The following is an 18590-nucleotide window of genomic DNA, read 5'->3' on the forward strand; positions in this document are numbered from 1 at the left end:
CTTGCATCTGCAATCTAAGTCATTGATGACTTTTTAGTGATGTCTTCTAATTACTATTTAAGGGAATATGAATAACCCTTTAAGTAATTCCCATGATTCACATTTTTTTTCTCATGCTTATCACACTCAAAATGATCCTCAACCTACTATTCTATTTTCATTGCTACTTTTGCAACATACAGTTCCTCAAGAATATTAGTTACCCACCTCCTCCAAGGAGTATTTTTCAATTGAAAAATTAAGAGCTACTCCTACTAAGGTTTCTCCTTGGAATTTGCTTCAGACTTCATCTACTTATCATTGAGCTTTGAAACAAGCTTGATCTACTCTTACCATTCCTCCACCTAATCTAGATACTATCATTTCATTTTTGGAATGCATGCATTTTGTGCTATCTATTCCTCCTATTTACTTCACTATGGATGACCTTACCTTTCCCAAAACTCAAAATAAGTGTGATGCTCTTAAATTATTTATATTTATTAATAGGAATACTATACACCAAACATTGGTTGATAATTGTTTTGGATCGAATGTTTGTAGTATGAATATATTACATCTTTACATGTGGATCTTTTTACTATTCAACTTGATAATGTTCCTATTCGAGGATTTGATTATATTGGTAAGAAAGATTTGGGTATTATTACATTACCTATTAAATTTTCTCTTGTAATATTGGATATTCTTGTGCATATTATCAGTGGACCTTTGAACTGCAATCTTATTTAAGGATGACCTTGGTTACATTCTATGCATTTTCTCCCTTCTACTCTTTATCAAAAGGTGCATTTTATTTATTAAAATCTCATGTATCCCCTTCATATTAATGTTGAACCTAATCCATCTTGAAATGTGGAATATGCTTAGCCTTTTCCTCCTACCCAAGAGATTATGCCACGTAATATTAAAGATGAACCTCCAAAGAATGAAGAGCCTTCTTATTCTATTTATAAACATGATTAGGTAACCTAAATTTCAGTCCTAATTTTATTAGAGGATACTGGGTTTTAGATTTTGATTTCATGAACAACATGTCTACTCCTACTGCTGCTCCTCTTTCAGGTGAATATTGATACAATTAAGTCTATTTGCTATGATAAAATAACTTTTGAAGCACCTTTAACTTGTGTAAACATGGTTTATTTTTATAGTGTGAGTTCTAATTTGTTAGAAAAATCTGGATTTACTAGTAAGGATTGTGGAAAGTTTAAACAAGGTATACAATGCCCTTTAGATAGTGGATTTACTGAACATACATATGGGTTAGGATTTAATCCTTATAATAAACCTTCACTATTTCCTTTGAATGTTAATCACATCTAAAGTGGACCTTTAAAACCAATTGTCCCAAATCTTTTGGATATTGATAAAAAAAAATTAAAATGGATATTTTTCTAATGGTGATGCTCTAGGTGATTGTCTAGCGGTCTATGATAATATTCTTTCTTTCCATAATTTGAGGAGATGAACATGTTGCCTAAATGTTAGTGGTTTCTTTGGGGGAAATATGGGTTTTGACAACACATATGAAGATATTTTAACAATTGAAAATTATACAAAAAGTAATTTAATAATCATGGGCATCATTGTTGACCAAATAGATCTAGTTAATCCTAAAGAGGTGATTAAAATGGGAGAGTTTTTTAACCCAGGGAGAACATGATCTAATTAGTGCTCTCTTAATTGAATTTATGTTTTATTTTGCATGGTCTTATTCAACTATTCCTAACATTGATCCTAAGATTGTGACACATAAAGGATTTTTTACATCAAATGTTAAACTTGATAAACAAAAGATTCATAAGATAAATTTGAGTATTTCTCTTCTTTTGAAAGTGAAAATTGATAAACTTTTAGGTTCTAAATTTATTCTCTCTATTGATTATTCTCCTTAGATATCGAGTATTCTTTCTATTTCTAAGGGTGAGAAAAGATACTGATGTGCATCAACTTTAAGATTTAGATAAAGTATTTTTGATAGGTGATTTCCCCTTACCTAATATTGACATAATAGTGGATTCTATAGTTGCATATATGTTTTATTATCCTTCATGGATGATTTATATTTTTATAATAAGATCTTTACCTCCATAGAGGATCAATATAAAACTATATTTATAATACACTAGGGAACTTATTGTTGGGTCATGATGCTTATTAGATAAAAAAATGTGGGTGAGACTTGTCAATGAGATATGGCTATTGTTTTTCATGACTACATGCACAAATAACTTAAATATTATTTTAATTATTAATGTCAACTAGATTGCACCCTTGTGCTAAAATAAACTTACAATAATCTAGTCAAACATGGGATGATCCTGAACTTGTACGTATGCCATGTTAATAGATCAACCTCCATTAAAAAAGGTTAGCTTTCCTTGAGTGACCTATTAGAACTTGACTTAAAAATATTTGGATAAGGGGAAGAGAGAAAAAAATAACAAAAACTTAAATAAAAAAAGAGGTGGTTCACCAAAAATATGAAGATGATACAACTTTGAAGACAAAACCCACAACTAGAATTAAACACAACAAATTCATCACAAAATGACCCTACTAGCTTAAGATGCATATAATGTAATAAGGTACAGATGTTTAAAAGAAGGAAATTCATTTCATATCTTGTAAACATGGTTACACACAAATTAGCCTAACTTATCTCATGAGTAAACCTCTCACATGCCTTTTAAATATTAAACCTTAAGCCAAAGATCTTTAAACAAAAAAAAACTTAGAGTTGAAAACACTCAAAAGACAAAGAAACATTGAAATAGGGAAAAAGAGGATCACTATTATATTATAATCAAAATGAAAAAATGATCAAAACTAGATCACATAATAGGACTTGAGCTATAAACGTTACTAACTCTCTAAGGAGAAAAATCCAACTCCAAGGAGGTAGATTGTAAAAATTAGCTAGAAAAGTGACATGGAGAAAGGTATAAATAGGCTCCAACTCCAAATATAAATCCTTTTGATGAAACTTTGGAAATGTGTCTATGAACTCCCCTAAATTTGGGAATCAAAAGGGCAACTAGCACCAACTACAACTTGAAAATTTGCACATGAGATCTTGACTCCAAGGATCATGATAGTTTAAAATGAGTTCTAACAACCTCATTATAATTATATGATAAGTGTGGGTAACAATGAAAACACATAATTTCCCTTTTGTAAAAGTTTCTCACTTAATTAAATACCAAATCCCATGAATTTGACTTAATCAAATCTCACCATTTCATCACTTGTGTAATCAAATATATATATTTAAATAGAATGATATCTAAAATATCATCTATTTATATATTTACAATATTGGCATGTGAAAAAATAAAAATCTCCCCTCACAAGGATCTATACACACACTTTTTACTTTCATTCAAATGCAAAACCCTTATAACTTCATGGAGATACAAACCCCTTCTTGAAACTTAGGCATTTTAGAATTCTAAAATACTTCCTTTTCAATTATATTAAAAATATCCCCCCACTTTGCACTAAAAAACATCCTCTCAAAAGTAAAATCTTGATTTGACATGACCCTCTCCTTACACTTAAACTTACAAACAAAGGCTCCCCCTTATAATATTGAAAATATCCCCCTCTCAACATAAATCACCATAATGCAAACTATGATCTTGGAAATACACTGTTGAGCAGAAAAAAAAGTGCCCTAGCTTGCATCTGAACATGAACTGGAAGAAAATGGGAAAGTTATAATTTGAAAAGGGAGTTGGATCAGATTTGTGAATAAAAACAAACTCCCATGGATAATATAAGGTAAGGGATTGGAAACTAATGCCTCTATTTGGTCATTGTCTAGCTTGAGAAAGAAGAAAAATGACATTAAGCCATTGCCTACAAATAACACTTACATATTTTCTTAGTTATTCACATTTCCATTGTTATTTCTTTGAGCTAGAGATTATAGAGGCCATGAGCTTCATGGATGTAGTATTTATTTTATGTACATATGTTTTAACATGGGATACATTGTAAGCTTTATGCACTTGAGATTTTTCTACTATCATGATCAAAGGTTCTCATGATGCTTCTATTTTTTTAAGGTCAAAAGGATTGCATGTACACTCAATTTTTGTTCATTTCATGTTCCATGAAAGCTACCTCCAGACTTTGAAATTTTTTTCCCTTGAATATCTATGTGACTATGACTGTATCTTTCACACCTTTCTAATGTATGGACACAAGAATTTAGGTATTTAATGACCATGGCTTCACCCTACCTTTGATATTTGATATTGAGACTATGTTTTTTTAAGAATGATGTGCCCTATCATGGACTCCAACTTTCCATTGCTAAGAGTTAGAACAACTCTTTGAAGGCCTTACCCAACCACAACTATACATTTGGATTGTATTTCCAAGCAATGACTTTGTGGTATTCATTTTAGTTTCCAATAGATAGGGATTTCAAAATGCACATGGTGTTTTGGATTTGCTACTCATGCTTGGACTGACTTTCTAATTGCTTCCATGCATAGATCCATGTTTAGTGAAAACTCATTGATTTATTACTTTCAACACTATGCATATTTTATACACGATGAAGCTTATATTTTTACGTGGACATCTATGGTGTTGCGTAAATGCTCTTGTATTGGAAACAATGAGCCATACTTCATAACTTATGTCTTTGATTGGATTCTTCATTCTCTATGCATATATAGCCTTTGACATACTTGGATTTGATGCTTTTATTATTTCATTACACACATTTTAAACTTATGACTGATATTTTCTTATAGCATCATTACATATCCATATAATTGTTCCATGCTCGAAATAAAAGATGCATTTGAATTATGGCTTGATGATGTAGTTTTCCACATACATGATTAGTACTTGGCATCATGTATTTTATTTATTTCTCCTTATTCTTGAAAAGATGGGGTTGAATCTTGTGTCTCCATTTCAATGTTATGCTTCAGATTTAGAAATGAACTTTAAATCCTAATTTATCAAGGGCAATGTCCATATACTTCTTCTTCTTTAAATGAATAGTAAGGGGGGAGGGGTTTGTGTTCATGATTCTATCATGCCTTGTATGCATGCTCATCTTTTTAACATGCGTTTTTGAGGGAGAAGGAGGGGGATGTCCTCTATGCCATGAGACCCATAGTGGCTTCATGCATTATGCAACTTGATACATCTTGTTGTTCCATGTTTTGGAGGTCTTTACATGTTCTCATTCCTACTCCTTTATATTTCATGCATACATAGATTTCTATTAATAAAATAGCATTGAACTTACTTTTCTTGATGCTAAAAATTAAAGTAAAACTCTACCTTCATTATGTTCTTTTATTTTGATTATATGTTTTTCTTACATGTGCATATGCATGCATTTGACTAGTTGCTACAGTTTCACACATATATGACTTTTATTGCTGATCTTGATCCATTTGTGAGATGCTGAAAAATGATGCATCATGAGGGCTGATCCATTTGTAACATTAGAACATATTGCATCCATATGGTAAAATGTACATGCTCTCTAATTATGTACCTTGTACAAGATGTAGCTTTCTTGATGATAGATCTACACTTTTCTCCTTTACTTTCTTATTCCATAATGTGAATGAGGTATTCTTTTCTTTTTGATTCCATCCTTGGAACATTGCTCATATGATGGAGTAATTTTGAATACTTGACTCGATCCATGATTGATTTAACAATGTAATACTATAGGCCTATGATGTTTTACATCTAGTAATCATGGGCATCAAATATGATTATCTTTGAACTGCATTAGTTTAACTCCTTGGCACTAGAGTGATCCTATTAACTCTTGATTAGGGAGATACTAGGGTCCCTCACAATATTGATATGTAGAACTAAGAGATACCTTTTCTCTTTCCCAAAGGTGTTCTTTCCTAGAATATCCTTAATCCCAAAAGGTTCTCAAAGAGCTCCACTTTAGGATTTTTGGAGTTCCTAGATGAGAGAATTTATTGCATTGGAAATCAATAATCTATAACATCTATACTTGCACATAGAAAAAATAATATTAGATAAAGCATGATATTCTCTTCTTCAACATCATCCCTTGGTCTGTTTGCACTTATTTTGAATATATTTGGCTAGATACTTTGATGTTTTAGGGATGAATATATGTGTGCATGATTATAAGATTACTTGTAGTATGTCAAGTATTTGTTAGATCTTTCTATAACTAACAACCCCTTTTATTTTCCAAAATCCATGCAGGTTCTATGGTAAGCAAGATACTGGAAGGATACAAGAGTCAAAGCAAAGGATCAACATATGTATGTCCTTCTTAGGAATTGTTTGCTACCCTACACCTCTCTTATTCTTATGTATGCATGTACTCATATTTAGGACATTCAGTATGTTTTTGGCTATGCTCATGGCCTATGTAATCCCATGAACTTGGTTGATCATCATTACACACATCTTATTCTATATATTTTATATTCATTAAATACACACATAATGCCCATAGTTGTACATGTGCTATTATACTTCCTATCCTTGCAATATGCACCTTTATTTAAGCTAGTTTATAAGTGTACGTGTACCTTTATTTTTCCTTTTCATGGAAAATGAGCACTATCATGCCCAAAAATCTACGGGAAAAAAAAACACAATTTTTTTTTTTTAAATAATAATTTAAAATAAGGTTCACTACGGTTTAAGAGTTGATTCACAAGAGAAGGAATAGGTTTACTACATTTCATCTCGAGTTTATAATCGTGAGAAAGAATACATTGTTAAAGTTAAACTCTCATTATTAAATTGGTATCAACACTTGATTCGTTATTACATTAATATTACAACAATGTATTAAAATTATTCTAATATCGATCAGTGGAGTATAAGTCCAACTATTGCATAGCCTAGACCTCAAAGAACTAATTACTATGATATCATGAAATAATTGTCTAACCACAATCAAACTCAATTCTAAAACTAAATATAATTGAATTAATGATCTATTGAAAAATAAAAATAATGATAGTAAAAATATAGGTAAAAATTGAATTAACTAGAATCTACACTAAAATTTACTAAGATAACTTATATTTGCAACATAACCATTAACTTTCTTTACCAATGAAAACTAGAGTTACACTAATTAAAATTTTACCAAACATTTAATTTTAAACCTAAATTTATTAGAACTAACATCTAATAATATTTAAATGGAGGAGAAGTTTCAGCTATACTTACAACAATTTTCAATATTAACAAGAACTTGTTAAAATTCACATCCTAATTTCCATTTATACTAGCTCAAGATTTAAACTAGCTTATTACAAACTAACATAAGTTAAAACAAAACATTAACCCAAGGAAAACTAACTTAGATTGATAAACTAACTAAAACTAACTAATTAACTTAAGATCTTAATTTAAAACATAGACAATTCTAAACCCCTACTAACATCAAACCTTCTAACCTAAAACTAAAAAAAACATGCTAACCCTAAATTTAAAAAAAAACTTTACATAAGATAAAACATACTAAACTAACAATGATATATATAAAACATTTTAATTAACAACAAAGAAAACTTAGAACATATATCAACTAACTTAAACAAGACAATACATACAAAAGAAAACATTAAAATCTAACACATGCTAAAATCTTAAATGACATATTAATTTAGTTACAAAGGCAATTCGAAATTTACTAATGACTAATTTAATCTATACAAACAAATAAATAATGCAATATATATATATATATATATGTACATCTCTATCCTAAAGCTTACCTAAATAAATTTAAACATTTACTACCCACCCTCTACCCTAAGCCCTTAACCCAACACCCCCACTGTACTTGGGTAGATCAGGATAAAGGGTGGGTAGTAAATGTTTAAAGTTATTTAGGTGAGCTTTAGGACAGAGATGTACATATATAATTGCATTATTTATTTGTTTTACTCCAAATTTATTTATTTATATGTTTAAAGGAATTGAAAATAGTTTTTAAAAGGGAATCAATTGGAATATGGTCTGTTATCAAGGGGGGGTTAAAATTGTCTCCCCATACAATTTCTAGAGAGAAAAAAGCTCCTGGGATGATACAATTTTTTTTTTTTTCTCATGCTAATTTTTTTGTGTCTCTTTTTTTTTGTGCAATCTTTTACAAACTTTCATAACTATTAAAGAGGCATATTTTATGTTTGCTAGGTGTTTATAACAATGAAATATATATATATATATATATATATATATATATATATATATATATATATATATATATATATATATATATTTATTTATTTATTTATTTATGTGTCAATATTATGTTTTTGCAATTAGGTTTATAACGAGGGTGTATGCTTCCCTTTTGAATTTGGATTTACCATTTGCATGCTTTATCAAGATGATAGAAATAGTTTGTTAAATAAAAAAGGAGGAAATTATTTCATCTCCTAGCACATATGAAATTTGATTGAAATTTCAACATGACGAATTCCTTACTTAACATAATTGAATTCGAAACAAAATGTTATAATTAATCATCATCATTAAATCTATCCTTCCACACATAAACACATGAATTGAAATAACATAAGATACAATGCAAGGAGGTTCTTGCAATATTTTCTCTCTATTATTTAACCTAGCTCTACCCAAGTCTGCACTAGCACAAACTCTGTCCCCCATAGCATGCATGTTATGCCTCCAAGTTGGAGAGCTTGGGATGGAGGCATTGGGGAGTGTGTTACAAGGGTGGAGTAAGAGTTTAATATTTTTGTTTCCTTTTAAATTTATATGCTTGCATGGACTTAGCTATCCATCTCAACTACTTCCCTTTCTCACTGACGTGGCCCTTGCGAGAGGTACGGGGTACAAGGCCATGTCAACATTTATGTTGTTGACTGTGGTTCACAAATCAAGCCTGTCCACTTTCCAACAAGCACAAATGTTAATCAAGATCATATAATAACCAAAAGACTAGGGCATTGTAGAAAACAAATTTTCCTAATAATTAGGCCTCTAACTGAATGTTTTTCTTCTAAGAATCATGACCAACTACCTTAGATCATCCATTGGCCATGGAGTATTGATAGATTAAAAAGAAAACTTGAAATAGAAACCATGATTATCCGCATGCCCTGCTACTCATCATTTGATCATAAAATGCTCATTGATTTATTTATGCTTTAGTACTAGATATGGCTAAGATGGAAAGGCTTCGAAACTAAAAACTCACAAACAAAAACAACAACAAAATCTAGACTAAAAAAACAAAGTATTTGGGATCTATTGATGTGACCTAATAGAATCCTCTTCAGTAGGTGCCAATGACTTTTGTGAGTGAGAACTCCTCCTACTAATACCAATGAATGACATTTATTTAGGTGTGCTTTGAAGAGTAGCATCAATAAGTTTTGGACTTATCACTAACAACAACTAACAAAAATTGAAAGTGAAATGGTGCTTCAACACTTAGAGGAGAACAAAACATTGAAATGAATTGAAATTTGAACTTGTGTTGCACACTTATTGAAAATAGAAACTAAATACTACTATACTAGGGGAAAATTAACCTCAATATCAATGTTTGTGGTTGATCCTATTGAATGGGATAGGTATCTAGACCATCCTCTTGGATTGGAGAGCTACAAAGCATTGTGGGCTTTACATTCTAAAATCATAAAAGGATCACTCTATAATGCATCAAACATAGTGTGTTTCCTAGGTCTTCTCTGAAGTTCATCCCACTTGAGTACCAAGTCTCCCACATTGAAGGTCTTATACATTGCTTTCTTATCAAAGGTCATTTTCATCTATTCTTGATGATTTTCCATGCATTTTAATGTGTTCCTTCTTCTTTCCTCTAACTCAATTAGCTCACCAAGTCTAACTTCCATAGGTCCCCCCTCAATCAAATCTAACTCTTTAATCAAACCCAAAGAGGGCAACTCAACATAAATAGGTAGCCTTGCTTCTCTACCATACACAAGAGTATAGGATGAGTTACATGTTGACCTATTAGGGGTTTTTGTATTAGCCCAAATAGAAAAAATTAGCTTGTTGTACCAAGCTATTTGATTATCCTCAACAGTCCTTCTTATAACCTAAATTAGATTTTTGTTTATCAATTCAACTTGACCATTTTCCTATGGGTAATAGTTAGATGAGGTATTCAATTATATATTATTGGTCAAATCCCATTTTGAAATCTTCATACCAAAAAATAATATATAATTATATGAAATAATAGAATCTAGAACACCAAATCTATCCAAATTATCTTGATAGAAATTTAGGATTGAAGTTCCTTTAGAACTACAACTTCTATTTCTTTAGGAAAATAATTTGTAGCTATTAGGATCCATTTGTGATGAGAATTAGAAAGGAGGGTTAATATGACCAATAAAACTTTTCCCCAAGTTAAGGAATGGTTGATCAACCAGAATAAGATTGTAACACCCTACTAGGAAACCCAAAATAAATTAACCTATTAAGTCACCAAGTTTACTAAACATTTTGTTTTGATAGATTAAAACAAATAAGAGATAACATAGTGGAAGCAATAGCTCATATATGAACTTTATACAATAACAGTTACATCTCTTAAAGGTTCCATGATGTTGAGTCACGTACATAAGTTTTATTAAGATTAAATTTGATACATAACAAAGTTGACATAATAGGATAACCAAAGTACAAAACCAAATGAAATAATATACATGTACATAAGATACCACATGACATAATCAAAATGCATAATCATCCCTTGTACAAGTCACAAGGTACAAAATGCCAAAGTAATATACATCATGATAAGATACATCATCCCATAGGATCTCAAATAATCAATGTGCAATATACTAGAATATGACCATAGAACTTAATAACAAGATCAGAAGAATAGAGCAACTACACAATTACATTTCATAAAGGTTATGAAATATTATCAATCATGCAATATTACCATGTTATTAATTTATATACATGAATGATTTAATATTTCACATAAATGTGTATTATTAGATTAAATCTTAATATCAATTTCATTTCTAAAGTATTAATTTGACTTTTATTTAAGTCTAATATTAATACCTACTTTTCCTTTAACTCATAATGGAACTTGAGATAACTCGAATTTGAAATTTTAATTTTAATTATCCATAGCTTCTCTCATAATATTTAGCATTCATAACTAGATGAGTATATAGTGAACTCCACTATAACTTCTCTTAAAATATAACTAAATTATAATTATTTATTTATTAACTTCCCACATGCATTAATAAATATAAAATCATTTATATGCAACTAATAGTTTAACTAAACTTATATATTCTTTAATACCAACATCCACTTTATAACAAAATGAGTAGCATTAATTTAATTTTCAAGATTAATAATTTTTTTCAAAAATCATTTTTTAATTAATAATTTTTTTATTTTATTTCAAAATTAATAAATAATCATTAATTAATTATTATTATTATTATTTATAATAATTAATAAATCTAAAAACTATATTATATTTATTAATTTAATTAATTAGAAAGTATATTTATTAATTTAACTAATAATAATATTTAGAGTTCATTTTAAAAATGAAACTTCTAAATTAATTATTATTAAATTAAATAAATATATTTACACCAAATTTAGACTTTTAATTAAATCATTAAATATATTTCCTCTATGTAATTAATTTCTCAATTAATTAACTATAATTAATTTTTTATTTTAAAAAATATATAATTTTCATTAAGTTAAACCATTTAATAATATCTTTATTTGATTTATATATAATTGAAAATCACAATAGGACCACAAACTAAATAAGAAAAACTCATCTAAAAGACAAAGTACAAAATCAAACTTAAAGGATCAAAATCTTGAATTCACACCACTTGACAAATTCAGAAGGGTGCATAAATTAGATAGTCATCCTATATTCTAGGACAATTGGCTTAAGGTTAGCATTTGGACTCAAGATTTATCTCCCCTCTTTACCATTGAGATACTATGATAGGGCATGCTCATCCTAGCAATTTGAGGAAGTTGGTGTTTTGTACCCATAATCTGCATAAAAGCCAAACATGTACATATGTATATAAATGCAAACTAAATAGAAAATGATAGGGAGTGGTACATTGTGTAGATCCCAACTAGCAGGTGACTATGATTCCCTCCCTAAACCACATCAAAAGTGTCAAACATAAAGTAAAAAAATTCATTTACACCTTACACATGGAAGTATATGAAACATTCATGTACACCATACACATGTAAGTATATAAATCACTCATATAATCATAATTACAAAAGAAACTCAAATCACTATATGAAACATATAAAGCATCATCATTGAAAGAATAACCATGAACACATGATATAACCAAGTATCAAGTATCTCATCAAATACATAACTACGTATGAAATAGCATCAATCAAATCAGTTAAACACATGGCCATAAATGCCGATCTAAAAGAATTCAACAATAAAACATGAAAAGTAAATTAGGGGTAGTCACTAAAAAGTTGTAGGGGAAGGGATGTCAGTTTTTTCTTGTAGGTAAATAGAGCACATTGCTTTCATTTTATCACCCATTTAAATATGTCTTTGTAGAGATCACAAAAAAGTACTTGTCTCTCATAATCTTAAGAGATGTGAACCTAGGAGAAAAGTGTCCACCAACTTCTCCATCATGGAGCTCCTCCAAAATCTTCTCAATCTAGTCTAGTTTTATACAGCTCAACAATACTCCATGATATTCCTTTATGTACAAATTTTTTTCAATCACTACCAAAGGAATGGCTTGTAATTGATGGTACCTTCTCTTAGCATTATTAAAACCTTAGGGGAATTAACTAAGTAGAAAATGGTGCTTGATTTCTCCTACCCAGCTTAAGGTATTCATTACCTCATCACTTCATTCTATATCACCATTAATTAGACCAACATCAAATTCTTTTAGTTTAACATCAATAGAATATCCACATAGCTATTCACATAAGCTATTTCCTCTAAAAATATTAGAAATCTATATTTGAATATCATATTCCATGACTTTTGTGATCCAACCAAGCCTCTTATAGTTAAGATCCAAGTTGTTTAATAGAAAGTCCTTAATATTAGGGTGTAAAACCATAAGATGAATAGTGTTATGTGAAACCAGATGTCTAAATTTTTCCAAACTTGTAATGATAGCCAAAATCTATTTTTCAACAAAAGTATACCTCTATCCATACTCATCTAAGCCCTTGTTGTAGAAGGCTATTGGCCACTCCTAATTATCATCATTCTTCTGTAATAACACTGTAGAAATGCAATCTATGCCTCCAAAGGAATACAATGTAAAGTATGTAGAAAAATAAGGATTGATAAGAGTAAGTGTTGTAGCAATACCTTATTTTTCTTCTTCAATTTTTTTTTAGCTTCCTTAGTCCAAGTGAAACTTGCATTCTTCTTAAGCATCCTTATAGGTCTAAGTAATGTTGTAACATTATGAATGAACCTTCTAACACAATTAATAATGCTTAGGAAACTTTGCAATACTTTCTTATGTGATGGTAGGGATAAGGCTAGGATAACATCTACCCTTTTAGGATCAATGGTAGTACCATGCTTCAAAATTATGTATCCAAGAAGCTTTCCTTCATGGATAGAAAATATACACTTTTTAGGACTCAAGGATACTCTACATCCCCTACACCTTTCAAAAAATTTCCTAAAATGCAAAGATGATCATTATTATCCTTAGAAAAACTAGTAATGTCATCCTTTAAAAAATTATCCTTTGAACAAAATGTGTGATTCCCTTTTGCTTTTCACAACTTGATAAACATATATCATTAACCAAAGTAATTGTAAATGAAAATAACAATGTCTAACCTATTATGAGTGAATCATGAAGACATAAACCATAAAATCATCACACATAACACAAGTATTTGGTAATGTAGAAACCCTTAGTTAGAGGGAAAACTATGCTAGGGATGGTACCCACTAATTAATCACTACTGCAATAACAAGGTACCTTGTTACGGCTATAATCTATTGTCACTTTTGGTGACTTACCATACTAGGTTTAATACAAATAGATCAAACAGGATCTATCTATTTAAAGGATCTTACAACACTATACAAGTGTGTACTTAGTCAAGAGATTTAACAAAATACTGTTAAGTATACCTTATAAAAGGATTTAATCAGCTACATCAGTTAAAGACACTACTAAATGTTGACCCATTTTTCAATGAAAATTGGTTTAAATTTTGACCCATGTTGGTCAAATTTGCAACCAAATGGTGTGTCACAACTTTTATCATCAAAATTTTGACAAACCCTCCAATTGGTTAGAATTTTGATCAAATACTTGGTCAAAATAGGCTATATTTTGTATGAGCATTATTAGTGGCCATTGGTCAAAATGTTGACCAATCTGATTTGTTAAAAAAAATACAATAGAGGTGAAATTCAAGTTGGAAGAGTAAAATACAACCCAAGATGAACATAGAATCAGGGATGGAAGAAGAAAATTCTTATTTAATGCTAAATATACATGAGCATCTACCATCTTAATACTTCATTTGCAATTTGTTACATGCATTCATTAAATTTCTTGCATTACATATTGTGTCAAATTAAATGAACAACAATGTACCTCAATTTAATAACTTGTAGACCATATGACATTATGATTGAAAGTCATCTGATATAAAATATTTACTAAATATGAAAAACCTTCAATCCATCCATGACATTTATTGCATTTAGTCCTTGCAAAATAAGAGCACCAATATGTATATAATAATAGCATTCCAATAAACAATTACGAATAAAATGGATCTATAATGATTTATAAATATTAATAGTATACAAAATATATTTTAGATATCAATTATCAAAGTACTAAATTGTCAAATGTATGTGCAATTAGTCTCCTATTTTTTAGAAGACATGAATTTATATGTCCAAATATTAGGTTCATATGAAATTGTTTAATAGAGCTAGGATTTGTCATTGAAATGAACAACAACAACTTGTGGCTCAAAATATTCAATTACATATGTATATCTCACCACATTTTGATGTACCTTCACATCCACACATTGAAAATGGGATGGAAGTTGGTTATTTCCCTCTATTAGAAGGCAAACGAGCCACCTCATTGTACTCTGCCTTCCACCCTTCACTATGACCTATCAAGACATCTAACATGTCATCATATGTATGGGTTGGTTCAGAGAACATCTTCTTGTTTGTAGAAAGTGATTCCTCCCTATTGCATTTGAACAACTATTGTTCATGCAATTGAAGAGAGTAATCCATATTTTTCTTCTTAACCTCTATAAGAAACATGTTGAGCTCTTTGTTTTTCATCTCCAATTGAGCATTTTTCATCTCAAATTTGACATTCTACAACTTTGGGTGCTTAATATCTACTTCACTTGCAACCAAATTCTCTGACAGCAAGATATATATTTCTCTTTAAGCTGACTATGTTTCTCTTGAAGTGAGCTATTTAAGCTATCATCTAGGATAGGATAGTCCGAGCCTACATTTTCATGACTATTGCCTGGCCCCACCACACCACCAATATCTAATGCACCCAATAGAGGTACTTCATCTAAACTATTTCCTTGCCTCCTGGTGGATGAGTCATTCATGTTTCCATGCTTCTTTAGAAGTAGAAAACTTTGACAATCCTACAGTTGTAGTCATGGGGATATCAGATGGTGATTGATTAACTAGAAGGCTACCATGAGTTAGATTAACACCACTACAATTATAGTATTCCTAGTTACAATTATTGTCATTTAGCAATTATGAAAATAATCAAATACCATTTAGGATATCGGATTTCAATGAATAATATTAGAATAAGATATTAAATAAAAGAAATCAAGATTTGTAATATATATAAAAGTTCGTTCATGGAAATTTTTCATTACTATATGAGTACAAATTATTACTAAACATGATATTAACTTAATTACAAACAAAAGAGGCCACATTAGCTCTATATGTGGAGATGTTCCTTTCATACTCTTTAATCCCATGCATATTGTCTAGTAAAATGTCCTGAGCATACAATTTTGTACTCAACCTATATCATATGAAAGAGGATTCCAAAGCTAGAACATGAGTAATGGAGGACCTACATATCTCAATTTTCACATTCTTATTTGTTTCCTTAAAAATTTCTTTGAAATGTTTTGATAATATAATGACTATGCTATGGCATGACAACATAAAGCCATGTTGAGGGATAAATATAAAGAACTATAAACACTAATTAGTTAAATCATTAAAATTTAATACCAAATAAATTATATATAACACCTTGTTGTAATTAAATTTATTCAAGAAAAAATCATTATATTAACAATCTTAGATAGAACTAATTATGAAAACACTTCCTATGGTGACCTATTAGTAGATCAATGTAAAATTTATGTTATCAATATTAAATATTCAAGGGGATTACATGGTAGGACAAACCTATCCTAGCTATGGTAAATCTTTTAATAAAACCTTAGATGGAGCACCATCAAGTACACTAATGCAATTTTTATGCACAACTTATTCCATGGAAAGTTTATCTATTTCCCCTTTAACCTACATAGCATCAAGCTTATTTACCAAAAAGATCATCACCATGAATTTCAAAGAATCAAATTAAAATTGGATTAGTAAAATTATGATGTCTTCAGCTCCCTCTATATCATCTAGCCCACAAGGAATCATTTGACCACACTTTTCTTCCACTTAGAATGGAAAATTAAAGTTCCTACTTAAGAAATTCCATTGTGGCCATTTAGTGGCTCAATAATAAGCTTTCTATAGAGAAGAAGAAATAAATATCATAAATTTAAATTTTAATGAAGAGGTTTCTTAGTACTCACATTCATAATCTACTTTGGGTTTTTCACATTTACCATATCAATGTTCTAATGTAGGAGCATCCAGAGGTATAAGGGCAATCCTGTGTCACCCAAAAAAATGTATGTAGACTTAGTTTCTGTTTCATGTGTTTTAATTTCTGGATACCCATTTGGGTCAAATAAAGGTTCCAACTCTCATAGTTCCACTATTAGTGCTCTGGGTTAGAGTTTTTAATCACCTTGGGATACGTGTAAATGCCAAAAAAATAGGAGTATGTAATTGAGCCATAATTTTGGTGAAATAGAAGGTGTAAATTGTTTGGATGATTGTAATTATAATTTAGATCATTCTAGAAAAAGAACCAGGTCAAAAGGCCCCATGGTTTGAAAGTTATTGTAGTTTTTCAATTTTTGGAGACCTCCTAAGAATGCTTCAAAGTCAGGTTAGGGGCATTAAATGACCTCAAATAGAGCCAAAAAATGGGGGATGAGAAAATCTTAACAATAAGGCTATAGAGTGCTTTGAGAGCTTTTCAAAAATGTAAATGGTTCGTCAATCAGAGCTACGGTTCAAAAGTTATGCCTCTCGAAAGTTCGGTTACCATTTTTGGATTCTTCTAACTTTGCGCCAAATTCTAATGCAGCTTCTAGAGCCTTCTACTTGGTCAGTGGATGCCAACTAGAACTTTCTAGAATGTATTCCTAATCCTTAACCCTTTGGGGTCTATTTAAGGACATTTCTGGCATTGTAAAAGGCAGTTAGGAGTGGAGTTTGAGAGAAGGTACTGGGAGAGAATTTATCTCCAAATTTATGCTATTGTAAGCCCATAGGGCATGTTTTGGAGTTTGTTTCTCTACACTAAGTGTACTAGCATATTTTTCATAGTTAATAAAATTTTTCCTTTCCTTTTGTGTCCATTATGTGCTTGGGTTGTGTCCCCATCAAGTGGTATCAGAGCTGGTTTTCCTGAGTGTGTAGACAGAGCGCCGACTATGAGGTAGTTTGCACTAGGACTGTGTGGTTGTGGGTTTGAGTTAAGAAGATGCCTCCAGAAAGAGAGCATGGTGGAAGGGCTGAAGCTATTAATCCTGAGGAGGTTAGAGCCCTCCAAAGGCAGGTACAAGTGTTGCAGGAGGATCTCCATAGAGGAATAAATGTTACTATAGGTGACGAAAGTGAGGACGATAATGAAGAATAAGAAATTGGACCAGAAAGGGAAATTGATAGGGAAGTTTTGAATCAGGCAGAGGAGAGGCTTTTTAGAGCCATTACTAAGTTTGGGAAAAGACCTACAATTGATGTGGTTGTATTTTCAGGAAATCTGAAACCAGATGAGTTGATCAATTAGATCAATGAACTGGAAGAGTACTTTGAGTATGAGGATATTAGGGATCCAGATGGGGTTAATTTTGCAAAGGCCAAACTAAAAGGACATGCCAAAATTTGGTGGCGAGAGGTTCAATTAGAAAGAAATAGAAGAGGAAAGGAGAAGATCACAAGGTGGGATCGCATGGTGGACAAACTAAAGAAGCAGTTCATTCCTGTTGACTACAGGCTTGATTTGTTTAAGAAGATGCATGGGTTAAAGAAAGCAAGAAAATCAGTCCAAGAATATACAGAGGAGTTTTACTGACTTTTGATTAGAGAAGGGAATATAGAAGCAAATAAGGAGAAGGTTGCTTGTTATATCAGTGGGTTACGACCTAGCATCCAGGAGGAATTA

Source organism: Cupressus sempervirens, chromosome 6, assembly GCF_028749045.1.
Source record: "Cupressus sempervirens isolate cs-2001-9-10 chromosome 6, ASM2874904v1, whole genome shotgun sequence".
Classification (NCBI taxonomy): domain Eukaryota; kingdom Viridiplantae; phylum Streptophyta; class Pinopsida; order Cupressales; family Cupressaceae; genus Cupressus; species Cupressus sempervirens.